The sequence below is a fragment of the Heterodontus francisci genome, chromosome 1 (genome assembly GCF_036365525.1).
Source record: "Heterodontus francisci isolate sHetFra1 chromosome 1, sHetFra1.hap1, whole genome shotgun sequence".
Lineage (NCBI taxonomy): Eukaryota > Metazoa > Chordata > Chondrichthyes > Heterodontiformes > Heterodontidae > Heterodontus > Heterodontus francisci.
The window spans coordinates 144,766,911-144,779,660 of NC_090371.1; the positions used below are offsets into that span (position 1 = coordinate 144,766,911).

General features: G+C 44.9%; 1 non-coding gene across 1 annotated transcript; it reads left to right on the forward strand.

The window, feature by feature from the left end:
- Positions 1-3,104: 3,104 nt before the first annotated feature.
- trnaa-ugc (transfer RNA alanine (anticodon UGC)) lies at positions 3,105-3,176 on the forward strand. The gene has a single exon. It is a non-coding gene; the product is annotated as a tRNA-Ala (tRNA).
- The last annotated feature ends 9,574 nt before the right edge of the window (positions 3,177-12,750 follow it).

Sequence of the window (12,750 nt, forward strand, 5' to 3'; positions counted from 1 at the left end):
TTTGTGAATGACACAAAACTAAGCGGGAATGTAAGTTGTGAGTAGGATGCAAGGAGGCAAGAAGTGAATTTGGACAGGCTAAGTGAATGGACAAGAACGAGGCACATGGAATATAATGTGAATAATTGTGAAGTGAACCACTTTGGTAAAAAAAACCAGAAAGGCAGAGTATTTCTTAAATGGTGAGAGGTTGGAAAGTGTTGATGTCCAAAGAGACCTGTCCTTGTTCATGAGTCATTAAAAACTAGTATTCAGGTGCAACAAGCAATTAAGAAGGCAAATGGTATATTGGCCTTCATTGCAAGGGGATTTGAGTAAAAAAGTAAAGATGGATTGCTTCAGTTGTATAATGCCTTAGCGAGAGCACACCTGGAGTATTGAGCACAGATTTGGTCTCCTTATCTAAGGAAGGATATACTTGCCATGGGGGGAGTGCAACGGATATTCATCAGACTAATCCCTGGGGTGGTGGGATTGTCTTATGAGGAGAGATTGCAGAAACTGGGCCAGTATTTTCTAGAATTTTGAAGAATGAGAGGTGATCTCATTGAAACTTACAAAATTTTTACAGGGCGTGACAAGGTAGATGTGGATAAGATGTTTCCCCTAGCTGGTGAGTCTTGAACCAGGGGACACAGTCTCAGAATAAAGGACAGGCCAGAGTGAATCTGTGGAATTCTCTACCCCAGAGGGCTGTGGAAGCTCAATCATTAAACATGTTCAAGACAGAAATTGATAGATTTCTGAATATTAACGACATCAAGACATATGGGGACAGTGGGAAAAATGGCATAGAGGTAGATGATCAGCCATGATCTGTTTGAATGGTGGAGTAGGCTAGATGGGCCAAGTGACTTACTCCTGCTCCTATTTCCCATGATCCTTCCTGCTGCTTAATGCATGTTCAGCTGTGCAAGATTAAGAAAGAACTTTGGCTGGAGTGTGGAACTCCAAAATGGCAGTGCTGGTGTCAGGTCAGCATTGCAGTCAAATTGACATCATTATCTGCATACTTCTGGAGGACATTAAGGACTGAATTCTACCAGCCCTCCGACATCAGGGGTCGTAGTGGGGGGGGCCCGGAAAATTCTTCCGGGAGAGGCCCGCTACCACCCCCAATGCTGGCGAGGCCAGGCAGCATTTTACCGGCGGCAGCGAGGCTTTGGTGCAGCCCCCTGCCACTCGGTGGTGGAGCCTTCAGTTAAATATGCTAATCGTATTACAATTAATGAATAAACACTTACCTGGTAGCGACGGCCATCCCACGCTGATATTCTTGCCGCTGACCGGAGCTCCCGCGCCTGTGGACCTCCAATTAGAGATCCGAAGCATGACACTGTGTGGGCGGGGGAGGAGTGAAATTTGCAGAGCGGGAGGGGGGCATGGGGAAAACTGCTCCGATTGGTTGGGGGGATGACGGGAAGGGGTTGAGGGTCAAAGGTGCTGTAGTTGGGGAGTGAAAGTTCGGCATATTAAAAAGTGGCTTTCTTGGGGGATAGGTCATTTTTTTATTGAGAACTCAGTGGGGGGTGGGGGAAGAGGGGATTCAAAGCTTAAATAAGATTTTATTTCCAATTTTCATCCAGCGGCATCTCTAAAAATTTAAATTAGCTGAAGGGCTTGAAGCCCTTTAAAAATGGCACCGGCGCCAAGGACGAAGCGCCCTCCCCCTTTACGTCATCAGGGGCAGCACTCCGCCCCTCCATGCTAATGAGCCGCTGCGCTCAATATCGTGGGGGCTCAGCAATGGGCGATCCGCGTGGCGGACTGCCATCTTCAAGCACGCCACCGTGATCGGTGGCATGCTCGTAAAATTCAGCCCTAAGTGTGTGCGGCTAACCCCTTTATCACGATAGAGTCTGGTTTGCTTCGCGTCAGAAGTGTGCAGGCATGCTGTGGACGCCATTTTGAAACCCTAAGAGCACTAGTAGAATGCAACAACTAGGCACTACTGCGCCCAGTTTTTCTCCCATACAGAATTGCAAATGTTATTTGTATGAAAATGTAAAACAAAATGTTGTACTCCTTTTACAATAAATCTGTATGGATTAATAATATCTTTGTGCCAGCACATCTTTAAAACGTGTTGACTGGTATTTTGCTTCTATCCCTATTTGCCTTAATTAACAGTATTATTTATTTAATGTTTTTATGTAGAAGGAAAATGTTTAAATATGTTATCACCTGGTGTATTGAAAATAATTTCAACTCAGGAATAAATATTTATAAGCAAAAATAGAAGCAGGAAACACAAGATTAGCAGTCTACATCTTTTTGCATTTATAAATGAGAACTAAACTGTAATGGATTAAAATTATTGAATAACGTTGCTGTTTCAGTTCACCATTTTCCAGTAGAATTTTGTCTCGTTGATTTTTGTGCAAAGTTATTTACGCAGGCTTAACCATCATGTTACAAATTTGAACCCATTTGACAAAAACATACTCCTGGTAGGAGATGCACTGCTGACCTGGCAAAATTTGTCAGGATCAATCTAATTTTACTGTTTTTTTTGGCAGGAATCTCATCACGGGAGAATGGCCAGAAAATCTTTGCTACCACAGAACTTGAATGTCTGCAAGAGCTTAAAAGCGCCTGAGGCCTCGAGAAAATCATACTGTGAGGGGCCTCTATAAAAGAGATTTCAAAGAGATCATCTGCAAGAGTGCTAATTCCCCTCATGGGGATGGGGAGGAGAATTTAAAATTTAAAAATTTATCCCATACACTGTAGCAACACTTAATGCTTATATAATGCTGTCTTTACTGATGTCTAGCGTTATGAAAGTGGCAATGACTGTCATGTATGTAGTTATTGACTTTCCCAAATACACCTACCCATTTTGGTGGATGTGCTGCCAGTACAAGTGATGCCAGAGGATTATTACCAGCAAGAAATGAAGACCAATTTTATGCTGGCAAACCCGTATTTACCACCTCGGCATTAACAGCCATCTGGGTGGAGAGGAGAAAGGAAAATCTAGTGGGGAGGATCATATGCCAGTAACAGGGCCTGTCTGATTTCCTTTCCCTTGGTTTATGATCGCCCCTCTAGACGCTGTCTGCCTAGATGATGCTCAAGATCTGAGCAATAAAATTATGACTGGGGATGTAGCTCAGTGGTAGAGCGTATGCTTTGCAGGTATGAGGTCCTGAGTTCAATCCCCAGCATCTCCAAGCAGTTTTGGGGTGGCACAGTGGTTAGCATCACAGCTCCAGCGATCCGGGTTCAATTCTGGGTACTGCCTGTGTGGAGTTTGCAAGTTCTCCCTGTGACTGTGTGGGTTTCTGCTGGGTGCTCTGGTTTCCTCCCACAACCAAAGACTTGCAGGTTGTTAGGTAAATTTGCCATTGTAAATTGCCCCTAGTGTAGGTAGATGGTAGGAGAATGGCGAGGATGTGGTGGGGAACTGTGAAACTTTGCTGAGGAACATAGATACATTGAGTGAGTGGGCAAATGTCTGGCAGATGGAATACAATGTTAATAAATGTGAAGTCATTCATTTCGGTAGGAGTAACAGTAAAAAGGATTATTACTTGAATGGTAAAAAGTTGCAGCATGCTGCTATGCAGAGGGCCCTGGGTGTCCTTGTGCATGAATCGCAGAAGGTTGGTCTGCAGGTACAGCAAGTAATTAGGAAGGCAAATGGAATTTTGTCCTTCATTGCTAAAGGGATTGAGTTTAAAAGCAGAGGTTATGTTGCAGCTGTAAAAGGTACTGGTGAGGCCGCACCTGGAGTACTGTGTGCAGTTTTGGTCTCCTTATTTGAGAAAGGATGTACTGACACTGGAGAGGGTGCAGAGGAGGTTCACTAGGTTGATTCCGGAGTTGAGGGGGTTGGCTTATGAGGAGAGACTGAGTAAATTGGGATTATATTCATTGGAATTCAGAAGAATGAGGGGGGATCTTATAGAAACATATAAAATTATGAAGGGAATAGATAAGATACAAGTAGAGAGGATGATTCCACTGGCAGGTGAAGCTAGGACAAGAGGGCATAGCCTCAAGATTAGAGGGAGCAGATTTAGGACTGAATTAAGAAGGAACTTCTTCACCCAGAGGATTGTTAATCTATGGAATTCCTTGCCCATTGAAGTAGTTGACGCTTCTTCAGTAAACGTTTTTAAAGCTAAGGTAGATATCTTTTTGAACAATAAAGGAATTAAGGGATATGGTGAGAGCGCAGGTAAGTGGATCTGAGTCCACGAAAAGATCAGCCATGATCTTATTGAATGGCGGAGCAGGCTTGACGGGCCAGACGGCCTATTCCTGCTCCTAGTTCTTACAATGATTTTATGAATATGGGATTAATGTAGGATTAGTATAAATGGGTGGTTGTTGGTTGGCACAGACTTGGTGGGCCAAAGGGCCTGTTTCAGTGCTGTATGTCTGTCTCTCTCTCTCTCTCTAAAATGAAAATCTACCCCATGTAAATTAAGAGGAAATGCCTCACTGAAGTGCCTAATCTCCACCAAGACATTGGCTAACTGTATGCTCGTTGTTAAGCTAAAAGACTAAATTTAGCCTGAAGTGCAAAAGTGTCACTATTATTTCATTCACAACCAGCAGCTGATTTTCATTCACAACCAGCAACCGATTTGAAAATATATATCAATAGGTTCACCAGTTGTGCAAGCATCTGCAGTTATGCACCATGTATCCAAAGTGTCAAGAAATATCAACACTTTTGCTGGGATTTAACAAGGAGGCAGTGGCCCCATCCACCAGCTGGAAATCTGGGGCGGACCCACATTTGCCAGCCCTGGAAGTCAAGACAAAATTTTGCCTGGCTCAGGCAATTAATTGCCTGAGGTCGTGGCCTCTGCCCCTCTGAGGCAGGATGTCCCGCCTCCAAAATCTGACAGACAATCAGAGGACCAGCAGCTCTTCAATCCCAGCAGTGGCCATTCCTCCTGGTGGCCACTACTGGGACAGCAGCAGTCCCCAGGCTAAACCAGGGATGGAGGCCACAGGATAAGGTAAGTGGGCTCAGGGCTCACCGGACCCTGGCTGTTTGGCCGCTGCGATTGGAGGGGAGTTGATTGCAAGGACAGGGGGATCTTGCAGCAGGGGTGGCCTGTGCTCTTCATGTGGCGCAGGGTGCCTAATCAGGAGAAACACATCCAACCTCACAAGGAGGCTGCCAGGTTTAAGTGGGTGGCCTCTTTAGGTGGCGAAGTGCCCATCCGCTGCTGGTTAAAATACCTGTAGAGTCATGAAGCGGCACTTAAGTGGCCATAAATTACTTGAGGGCCTCAATTGGTCTAGGGGCGGGCAATCCACCTGCCGCCTCCTCCACCATTAGTAAAATACCAGCGAGGGTGGGTAGGCAATGGGCACGCCACCACTCTGCCTGAAGTGATTTATGACTTTAACCCTTTATAGGGACTAAACCAAATCAGGAGTACATCCCTATGAATCTTCTTTAAACAAGTACAAACCAGACAAATTCTCATTGACACTTATTTGGGTCCAAAGAATTGTACTAGCTTTCCCTCAAAGAAAGAAAACCAACAGAGAATATTAACATCTTTCAGATAGCCTAATTTTAATATTATGGCTAAGTCATAAATATCCCATATATTATCGGGGTTCTGGAAACTCTCTTCAATACGTATCTTTCCACTTAAAGAGACACAGACAGAGGGTTCTTGTAGTTGTATACTGAATACTACATGAGACGATTTATTAACTTTTATATATTTATTAAAGAATTTAACAAGCAATAAACTTCTTCAGTGGATAAGTATATCACAATGTCAAATATTACTGAGAGATGTAACACATATTCTTACTTCTAGCATAGAATCCAAAAGTTTAACCTTGCTAATGTTACAGCAAAATTATCTTAGAATATCCATCAACATTTAATGTAAACTTTTACCTTAAATGCCCCTTAGTTGAGAAGCATTGTTTGATGATTCAACGCTTCTAATCTTTGCTTTCAAAACTTCTCATTTTTATACTATTTCTAAGGTGTCATATGACCTCTTAGCAAATAGGTGCAGCATTTCTGTATGTGTTTTTCTTGCTTTCAAGATCCATATTTGGTAGTATAATGAACTAACTCTCCACAGGAACCTTGAAATATTTAACTCTACCTTCTTAGAGGGGAATTTCAGTGAATTTGAAAAACTGACCATCCATTCAATCTTTGATTCTAAAAGATATAATATATTTACTATATCAAATGCTACATAATTAAGCCTATTATACCTAGATTCCATCACATGCCATCCCACCCGATTTTACATCCCACCCCCTTGCCTCCTAGCCCTCTCCTGGGGGGCACAAAATTCCTCCCTTGATTGGATTTAGCAGGAATTTTTCAACCATAAGTGTTTTTATGTTTAGTTTCAATGCGGTTACTTCATGGATTTTGACAATATGCAATTTATTAGTATAGCATGCTTCAGAACGTTCAAAATAGTTCATTTTGTCTGTTTCATTAAACAGAATGACATAGGTATTGCAGTAAGCAAATGATAGCAAGTGGTCACATCAGGGACTACAAAAGGAAGCGCTGGATGAAAAAAAAATAGCTTGAAGTGCTTATTCTCATTTTCATATGCTTATGTAAATTAATGCTTGTTAAGAACTTGAGTACTGATGCTTCATGTTATTTGTTACCTTTCAGAAAAGGGCTTTTAATACACCTGGACACTTGTCTGAATTTGAATCATTTGAGAGTGATTGATTGTGAAGGCTGCTTCGACAAAAAAACATATTTATTGTGTGAATGTTCTGCTTTCACCAATAATGCAGCAATGGTGATTGAAGGTGACTTTCCAGTGTTTGTTTTATATAATGCGCAACTTAAATTATTTCATGATGGAAGCAATGCATAATTTATATTGAAGAACATGACTTTCAAGGTTCCATTAACTGCTTTGTATAAAATAACTTTCTCAAAGCATTGATAAACTACCTGTTTAGATTTAAACATGCCCCATTTTTGTGAAGTATATTTATTTGAAAATTCAGCATTGCTCATTGTTAATGTAAGCAATTGTGTTTTGATGGTGGTAATCCCTTCTACTTGAAGATGATAAGCCTAGGCAGGGAGAGAAATCACACTTGGGACTGGATTTTACCAGTCTACTGCGGATGGGCTGGGAGGCAGGGGACCCATAAAATTGTGAGGGAAAGCTGGGGGAGGTGGAGTGCCTGTTGTCTTCCCACCACTATGGTATTTTACTACCGGTGAGTAGGCTCTCTGTCATGTGCAGAGACTGTCTGGTAAACTCTGGCAGCCTCACTGCAGGCTCAGGGTAGTGCGGGGGCAGTGAACCCTCCTATTTGGGCACTCTGTGGCTCACAGAGGGATCCCCTAGTGGCAATGGCCACTGCCACAGTAACACCCCCACCCCCTGCCTGACTGGTCCAGATGCCCTCCCCCCAGACCCCGCTTACCTGGTTGGGAGGGCAGCTTGCTCCCATGGCATCCTCTCTTCCAGGCGCAGTGCCAGCTGTGGGCACTGCTCTCAGTGGTGCTGCTAAAACTGCTAAGCTGCGGGTTCTCCAATTGGTTCACAGCTTCTGGGGGCGGGTGTTCATCTTTTAAAGGGGTAGGAGCCCCACCGGCAACTAATTAATTGCCAGACAGCTGAAAAGTGCGGCTGTGGGTCCCACAAATGGCTGAGGTGGAGTTTCCCCCTGCTTTCGGGCCCATCATCGGGGCTGCTGCCATGCTGATAAAATTTTGGCCTTGGTGTTGTGTTCATGACTATTAAAACCAGTGCAAGGAGGGAAAGTTTTTCTGTGTATTTCTCAGATTCAAACAGCCCATTTGGGGGTCAGCAGACTGCCGCTGCTTATGTTTCTGCAAATACCATTTCTTCTTTGGGAGATCAATTACTCACACCAGCTGACACCAGCATGTATAGCTGTTCACCAGCTCGTGCAATCAGCTATGAGATTTTCCCAGCTTCTGACATTGACATGACTTAACTCGAGGATTTGCCTGAGTGTGTCCTTATGTCTCACTCACTGCCCGCATTGTTTTCACTTGGCCTGCTCCAATTCACCTGGAGCCTGGCATTTTGGAGTCTTCCATATGGGCATGTTCTGACCAGTGAACCTGTGCTCTTATTATCATGGCCTCATTGCTAGTAGTCTTGACACGCTCGAGGAGGATCTCACATTTGACAATTTTGTCCCAATACTTGATGCACGTGATCAAGCTCAGGTTTTGGAAGTGGAACTTGTCAAGCTGCCAAAAGTGAGAATAGTAATATGTCCAGGAGTCATTATCCATATCGAAAGATGGTAATAACAACAGTTCTCTACACTTTCAACTTTGGCATGAGTTTGATCACATACTGGTTCCGGACATACCACGGGTGGTTTTCCACTGCCACTTGCCTGTTTCTTGCCTGAATATTGCGTGGCTAGCAGAGGTAAATCAGTGGCTGAATTTTGTGTGGATGTTTGAGGCGGGTGAAGTAGCATGGGGGAACGTGAAATCACAGTGGAGCCGCCACCCTGAAATCCAGCGTTGTTACGTAGGTGCCCGATTTTGTCAGAGGCAGGAAAGTACCATGACTGGATTGATGCCCCGACACAATGGGAACTTAATTTAAATTGCTGACATACAGTTTAACATGAATTTAAATGCAATTATCTCCAATTTAATGAGTAGACCGTGATTTTGAGAATGGAGGGCAATGCTCACATACCTTCAGCTTTGCGACTGTTAAAAGCTGACGGCACTGAGGTGAGAGGCCTCAGTGCCACAACAGGGAGGTATCCTGACCATTGCAGCATATAGGAGGTGGTGGGTTCTGAGACCATTGTCACTCTGTTGATGTAGCTCGGCAAGGGTGTTGGGTATAACGGGGCTCTGCAAGGGGGTTGTGTCTATCGGAGGCTCTGCGAGGGTTTAGGTTGCATGTGGATGGGCATTAGAGGGTCTTATAACTCCTGTGTTACTGTATGTGTTGGAACACACTGCTGAAAAAGATGGTTTGACTTCTGAGGTACATCAGGCATTCCGCCAAGCAAATAGTGATGAGCATAGTTGTCAAGGCAGGGTCGTCTCTGCATCTGAAGCAATCTGAAGGTGCCAGTCACTTGCCATGGGTCTCATACACCCTGTGTTTTTGGATCCCCTTGGCGTGTTGAGGCACCTCTAATGGAGATAGGCCCAAAAGCAGCTGCGCCTAACCCTGAAATTCCGCGATGAGAGCAGCAGCAGCCAGCCAGGCCAAGAAGGGCACACGTATGCCAGAGCCGACAGGACTCGCATCACCTACCTCCAGATGTCCAAGTTACACTGTCAGCAAAGACCACAGCTTTCCAGGCAAGCCATCACCAACTTATGAGTCCTTCTGTAGGATGATTTGCAACCTCTGGGATTTAGGGGTAACCCTAAGCCAGTGGCCCTAAAGATTACTGTGGCACTAAACTTTTACACATCTGGATCTTTCCAAAGATCCACCAAGGACATGTGTGGGGTCTCACAGGCAGCAGTCCACTGTTGCATCAAGGAGGTGACCAATGCCCTGTGCAAGAGGGCTGGCGACTATGTGCGCTACTGGACCGACCCTGACAGTCAGGCCAAGAGGGCCAACAGTTTCAGGACCATAGCTGGATTCCAACAGGTGCCTGGTGTGATAGATTGCATGCATGTGGCCATCAAGGCTCCAATGGAACAGCCAGCCGCCTTCATCAATAGGAAGGGTTTCCATTCAATCTGTGACCACCAAAAACGTTTCCTGCAGGTGTGTGCCCACTTCCTGGGAAGCAGCTGCGCCACCTACATACCTCGATAGTCCCAGGTGTCTCAGCGTTTCAATTCCCCTGCTTGCCTTCGGGATGGATTCTCAGGGATAAGGGATACCCATTCAAGACATGGCTTCTTATGCCTGTGAGGAACCGTTGCAATGCAGCCGAAGAGAAATACAACACTTGCCATGGTTCCACCCGAGCCCTAGCACTATGGAGGGGGGAAGCCTTACATGACAAAGACATACCTGCACGACAATCATCCTCTGACGAGGAGGACGCAGAGGAGAGACAGGGACAAACACAATTGATGATGAGAACATGGCGATGGAGGCCAGGCATGGTGAGCGACATGCAAAGGAGGCAAGAAACAACCTCAAACTGACTCACTTTCATCCACTCTGATTTTCACTCACTGAGAATCCAATAAAGACTCACCTTCATGTGTGTAATCTTCTGCCTCCTTTCCATGGGTGTTCCCCGAATGCTGACCAGCTGCAATGTGCGCTAGTGCCCATTGGAGAACATGTGTTAATGAGATCTGCAGTCACATTGCCATGATAAGAGGGCTATGGTCATATTGACACTGCATTAAGGGTGGAAGTCAGAAGCTCACAATCAAGGCATGATGGAACATGGGTTTCACACAATGATGGCTAACGATTGGCACAAAAGAACATTTGATTTAATTCAAAAGAACATATTTGCACACCTGTGAACCTCCAAGTGTGGCTTGTTGGTTTTCTTAAAACATTTGCGGGTGCTCCTAAGCTGTGTGACCCCTGTGTTAGCAGCTGTTCTGGAGGCAAGCTGCTGATCAACTGCCCCTTGGCCTGAGATGACTTCGGCAGGCATTCTCTGGCTGCCCGAGGCCTGGAGGGCCCCGGCTGCCTGAGGGTTTCCTGCACTGGTGCAGGAATCTCCTCAGTTGTCGCAGTTACTGGAGCTGGGCTCACTGGTGGAGCAGCTGAGGAGCTGGTATCGGCACTCGGAGCCCCCAGATGTGGAGGGCAGCCTCTCCTCCTCCCTTTCATTCATTCTCAGGATGTGGGCATTGCCCATTCCAAGTTGTCCTGAGTAGCAGTTTGATACAATTGAGCGCCTTGCTAGATCACTTCAGAAGGCACGTAAAAGTCAATCACATTGGTGACTGGTTATACGTTCCCAATTGAATTTTCATGTACAAATGGTTGGAACATGCTAGGCCCAGTTGTGTCAGGCATTAAGTAGCCTAACCAATGATCCTTAGAAAAGACTGCTGGACGCTGTTGAGGAACTGGTACATACGAACATACGAATTAGGAGCAGAAGTAGGCTATTTGGCCCCTGGAGCCTGCTTGCCATTCAATAAGGTCATGGTTGATCTGTTTGCTTTTCGAATTCCACACTCCCATCTACCCCCGATAACCTTTTATTCCCTGAAAAATATTCAATGACCCGCCTCGACCACCTTCTGAGGCCAAGAGTTGCTAAGTCACACAACCCTCTGAGAGGAAAAATTTCTCCTCATCTCTGTCCTAAATCGGTAACCCCTAATTTTAAAACAGAGCTTCCTAGTTCTAGACTGGCCCACTAGAGGAATCATCCTTTCCACATCCACCTTGTCAAGACTGTTCAGGATCTTACATACTTCACTCAAGTCTCCCCTCACTCTTCTAAACTTCAGTGAAAACAAGCCCAGTCTGTCCGACCTTTCCTCATAAGACAACCCGCTCATTCCAGGTATCAATCTAGTAAACCTCCTCTGAACCACCTCCAACACATTTACATCCTTACTTGAATAAGATTAGAGATACAGCACTGAAACAGGCCCTTCGGCCCACCGAGTCTGTGCCGACCATCAACCACCCATTTATACTAATCCTACACTAATCCCATATTCCTACCAAACATCCCCACCTGTCCCTATATTTCCCTACCACCTACCTATACTAGTGACAATTTATAATGGCCAATTTACCTACCAACCTGCAAGTCTTTTGGCTTGTGGGAGGAAACCGGAGCACCCGGAGAAAACCCACGCAGACACAGGGAGAACTTGCAAACTCCACACAGGCAGTACCCAGAATCGAACCCGGGTCCCTGGAGCTGTGAGGCTGCGGTGCTAACCACTGCGCCACTGTGCCGCCCAATAAGGAATAAGGAGGCCAAAACTGCACACAATATTCGAGATGTTGTCTCACCAATGCCCTGTATAACTGAAGCATAACATCCTTACTTTTATTTTCAATTCCTCTCATAATAAATGACAGCATTCCATTAGCCTTCTTTATGACTTGCCGTACCCGCATTCTAGCTTTTTGTAAATCATACACTAGAACACCTAGATCCCTCTGCACCCTGGAATTTTGCAATCTTTCTCAGTTTAAGTAATTGCTTTTTTATTCTTCCTGCCTAAGTGAACAACTTCACATTTTCTTACATTATATGCCATCTGCCAGATTTATGCCCACTCACTCAGCCTATCTATATCAGTCTGCAACCTCCTTATGTCCTCTTCACAACATACTTTCCTACCTATCCTTGGGTCATCTGCAAATTTAGCTACCATGCCATCACTCCCCTCATCTTAGTCATTGATATAGATTGTAAAAAGTTGAGGCCCCAGCACAGACCCTGCGGGACTCCACTCGTCACATCCTGCAACTCAGAAAAGGACTCATTTATGCATACACTCTGTTTTCGGTCAGCCAGCCAATCTTCTATTTATGCTAATATGTTATCCCTACACCATGAGCTCTTACTTTGCGCAATAAACTTTTATGTAGCATCTTGTCAAATGTCTTCTGGAAATCCAAGTACAGTATGTCAACAGGCTCCCCTTTATCCACAGCACATGTTATTCCTTCAAAGAACTCCAATAAATCGGTTAAACATTATTTCCCTTTTAAAAAACCATGCTGACTATTCCCGATTACCTTGAGTTTTTCTAAGTGCCCAGCTGTAACCTTAATGATTGATTCTAACACCTTCCCCATGACAGATGTCCAGCTAACTGGCCTATAGTTACCTATTTTCTGCCTC